At 42.6% G+C, this 4,674-nt stretch overlaps 1 pseudogene; it reads right to left on the bottom strand.

Annotated features, from left to right (window-relative positions):
• Window positions 1-1,543: 1,543 nt before the first annotated feature.
• Window positions 1,544-2,887, bottom strand: LOC110309363 (alpha-enolase pseudogene; annotated as a pseudogene).
• Window positions 2,888-4,674: the final 1,787 nt, after the last annotated feature.

Raw genomic sequence — 4,674 nt, 5'->3', positions numbered from 1 at the left:
CTCCATTTAGTTTGATGTTTGCTACTGGTTTGCTGAATATTGCTTTCACTATGTTTATATATGGGCCTTGAATTCCTGATCTTTCCAAGATTTTTAACATGAAGGGGTATTGAATTTTGTCAAATGCTTTATCAGCATCTAATAAGATGATTATGTGGTTTTCTTCTTTGAGTTTGAGTGGATTACATTGATGGATTTCTGTATATTGAGCCATTCCTACATCCTTGGGCTGAAGCCTACATGAACATGATGAATGATCGTTTTGATGTGATCTTGAATTCCATTTATGATAATTTTATTGAGTATTTTTGAATCGATATTCATAAGGGAAATTGGTCTGAAGATCTTTTCTTTGTTGGGTCTTTGTGTGGTTTAGGTATAAGTATAACTGTGGCTTCATAAAATGAATTTGGTAGTGTGCCTTCTGTTTCTATTTTGTTTGAAGAGTATTGGTATTAGACCTTCCTTGAAAGTCTGATGAATTCTGCACTAAAACCATCTGGTCCTGGGCTTTCTTTGGTTGGGAGACTTTTAATGACTGCTTCTATTTCTTTAGGGGTTATGGGACTGTTTAGAACATTATCTGATTTCTGATTTAATTTTGGTACCTGGCCTGGTATGTGTCTAGAAAATTGTCCATTTCATCCAGGTTTTCCAGTTTTCATGAGTATAGCCTTTTGTAATAGGATCTGATGATTTTTTTTGGATTTCCTCAGTTTCTGTTGTTATGTCTTCCTTTTCATTTCTGATTTTGTAAATTAGGATACTGTCTCTGTGCCCTCTAGTGAGTCTGGCTAAGGGTTTATCTATTTTGTTGATTTCCTCAAAGAACCAGCTCCTGATGTGATTGATTCTTTGTATGGTTCTTTTTGTTTCCACTTGGTGAATTTGCTTCCTTTTTATTCTAGAGTGTTCAGGTGTGCTGTCAAGCTGCTAGTGTATGCTCTCTCCAGTTTCTTTTTGGAGGCACTCAGAGCTATGTGATTTACTCTTAGCACTGCTTTCCTTGTGTCCCATAAGTTTGAGTATGTTGTGGCTTCACTTTCATTAAATTCTAAAAAGTCTTTAATTTTTTTTTATTCTTTCTTGACCAAGTTATTATGTAGTAGATAATTGTTCAGCTCCCATGTGTTTGTGGGCTTTCTGGTTTTTTGTTGTTGTTGTTTTGTTTGTTTGTCTTGTTTTTGTTTTGTTTTGTTTTGTTTTTGCTATTGAAGACCAGCCTTAATCCATGGTGATTGGATAGGATGCATGGGATTATTTTGAACTTTTTGTATCTGTTGAGGCTTCATTTGTGAGGTACTGAGAAGAATGTATATTGTTTTGTTTTTGTTTTTGTTTTAGACTTCTGTGGCTTTTATTTTTGCATGTAAACCACTTGGGGGGGGGGGTCTTGATGGTGGGCATCCTAGAGATTACACTGGAGTTCTGAGGGCTCCAGACACTAGCTGGGAAGTCAGGTGACAGAAACAATGATTCAGACCAATCACATGATTGCAAAGCTGGGTCTCCAGCAGGGATTCTGGTGGTCAGGTGTGGATGCCTAAGGAAGCAGTGACATGGAAGGGGCACGCACTGGGATGGCCTTGAGCCACCTGGATGACATCAGGGACAGAGGAACTAGCAGCTGGTGGCTCCAGGGATCTCCAGTCCATGCTTTATTTGGCCAGGGGTTCCTGAAGGACCTGCCAGCAAAGTTGGCTTTGCTGCCCAGCTCTTCCTCTATTCTAAGGATCTGATTGTACTTGGCCAGGCACTCAGATTGGCAAGGGGCACCAGTCTTGATCTGCCCAGTGCAGAGCCCCACCACCAGGTCTGCGATGAAAGTGCCCTCAGTCTCCCCAGATCGGTGGGACACCATGACGCCCCAGCCATTGGATTGGGCCAGTTTACACGCCTGCAGGGACTCGGTCACAGAGCTGATCTGGTTCACCTGAGCAGGAGGCAGTTGCAGGACTTCTCGCTAGCAGCCTTGGCAATCCGCTTAGGGTTGGTCACTGTGAGGTCATCGTCCACCACCTGGATGCCCGCACTAGCCGTGAACTTCTGCCAGGAGCCCCAGTCGTCCTGGTCAAAGGGGTCCTCAATGGACACCACTGGGTAGTTCTGAATGAAGGACTTGTACAGGTCTGCCAGCTGGTCAGGTGTGATGTACCTGCTGGGTAGGTCATATTTGCTAGACCTGTAGAACTCGGAGGCAGCCACATCCATGCCATGCCGATAACAACCTGGTCAGTGTAGCTGGCTTTTGCGATTGCAGTCTTGAGCAGCTCCAGTACTTCTTTGTTCTCCAGGATAATAGGTGCGAATCCACCCTCATCACCCACATTAGTGGCGTCCTTCCCATACTTCTTGATCACGTTCTTCAGGTTGTGGTAAACTTCTGCTCCAATGTGCATGGCTTCCGGGAAGCTGGATTCCCCCACAGGCAGGATCATGAACTCTTGCATGGCCAGCTTGTTGCCAGCATGAGAACCGCCGTTGATCACATTGAAAGCTGGGACAGGCAGGATGACTTCAGGGTTGCCGGCCTAGTCAGCAATGTGGTGGTAAAGGGGCATCCTCTTTTCCACGGCACCAGCTTTGCAGACAGCCAGGGACACTCCCAGGATGGCATTTGCACCGAATTTAGATTTATTCTCTGTGCTGTCCATCTCGATCATCAGCTTGTCAATCTTCTCTTGCTCCACAACATTCACTTTCTTGTTAACCAAAGCAGGTACAATAGTGTTATTGATGTGCTCAACAGCCTGTGAGACACCCTTCCTCATGAAGCGGGTCTTATCATTGTCTCGGAGTTCTAGGGCCTCGTGTACATATCGACCTCAACAGTGGGATTCCCATGGGAATCAAAGATCTCTCTGGCGTGGATCCTGAGAATAGACATGGCTAACTTCTGGCAGTAGGATGGCTGCTAAGGAAGGAAAGAGGGTGTAGTGGACACCAAGGAGAGCCTTAAGGACAGACACGAGCATGACTCTGTACTGGAGCTGCACTAAGCGCCTCCCACTCTGGCTCTCCTGCTCCTTGTTTTGTTTTAAGATGAAATGTTCTATAGATATCTGTTAAATCATTTGATTCATAACTTCCGTTAGTTTCACTGTGTCTCTGTTTAGTTTCTGTTTCCATGATCTGTCCATTGATGAGAGTGGGGTGTTGAAGTCTCCCACTATTATTGTGTAATGTGCAATGTGTGCTTTGTGCTTTGGTAACTTTTTTTTTTTTTATGAATGTGGGTACCCTTGCATTTTCAGCATATATGTTCAGAAATGAGGGTTGAGGCTGGCCAGCAGCCCACATGTCTGGGTTCTAGCCTGGGAGGCATCATGGAATCTGGAAGAAAAGAGGGAACTAGGCGGTAGGAGAAAGGATGGAACCAAGACATTAGTCTGATCAAGGTTCAATTTTACTATTTGGAGACACAGGGTTATGAAGAAGGGGGAGGAGCCAATTCCCGCCAAATCATCTTTGGAGTCCAGTTTCAGGTGACCACGTGTTGGCTCCAGAACAGCTAGGCAGCAGGTAGTAGCAGTGGGAGTGGAAGAACGATAGGGTGGCAGGCTCCACCCCTGATGCTCTCTTATTGCTAACAGTCAAACCTGATCAGCCAGATTTCAGGCGCGGGGGGGGGGGGGGTGTTACAAATGAGAGTTTATCTTGGTACATTTTTCCTTTGATGAGTATGAAGTGTCCTTTTCCTTCGTTTTTGGTAAACTTTGGTTGAAAGTCAATTGTATTTGATATTAGAATGGCTGCTCCAGCTTGTTTCTTGGGACCATTTACTTGGAAAATTGATTTTCAGGCCTTTACTCTGAGGTAGTGTTTGTCTTTGTCACTGAGGTGCAATTCCTGTATGCAGCAAAATGCTGAGTCCTGTTCATGTATCTAGTCTCATAGTCTATGTCTTTTTATTGAGGAATTGAGTCTATTGATGTTAATAGATATTAAGGAAAAGTAATTGTTGCTTCCTGTTATTTTTGTTGTTAGAGGTAGAATTATGTTTGTATGGCTATCTTCTTTTGGGTTTGTTGAAAGAAGATTAATTTCTTGTTTTTCTTAGGGTATAGTTTCCCTCATTACATTAGAGTTTTCTATCTATTATACTTTGTAGAGCAGGATTTGTGGAAAGATATTGTATAAATTTGGTTTTATCATGGAATGTCTTGGTTTCTCCATCTATGGTAATTGAGAGTTTTTGCTGTATAGTAGCTTGGGCTGGCATTGTGTTCTCTTAGGGTCTCTATGACATCTGCCCAGGATCTTCTGCCTTTCAGAGTCTCTGGTGAGAATTCTGGTGTAATTCTGATAGGTCTGCCTTTATATGTTACCTGACCTTTTTCCCTTACTGCTTTTAAATTTCTTTCTTTGTTTTATGCATTTGGTGTTTTGATTATTATGTGACAGTAGGAATGTCATTGCTAGCCCAGTCTATTTGGAGTTCTGTAGGCTTCTTGTATGTTGATGGACATCTCTTTCCTTAGGTTATAGAAGTTTTCTATAATTTTGTTGAAGATATTTACTGGCCCATTAAGCTTGCAGTCTTTGCTCTCTTTCATACATATTATCCTCAAGTTTGGTCTTCTCATTGTGTCTTGAATTTCCTGGACATTTTGGGTTAAGATCTTTTTTGTATTTTGCATTTTCTTTTACTGTTGTGTCTATGTTTTCTATGGT

This window comes from Mus caroli, unplaced genomic scaffold (assembly GCF_978045245.1).
Source record: "Mus caroli unplaced genomic scaffold, Mus_caroli_1 scaffold_12, whole genome shotgun sequence".
Taxonomy (NCBI): Eukaryota; Metazoa; Chordata; class Mammalia; order Rodentia; family Muridae; genus Mus; species Mus caroli.
Note: the sequence above shows the minus strand (reverse complement) of the source record. Positions and strands in the feature narration are given on the sequence as shown.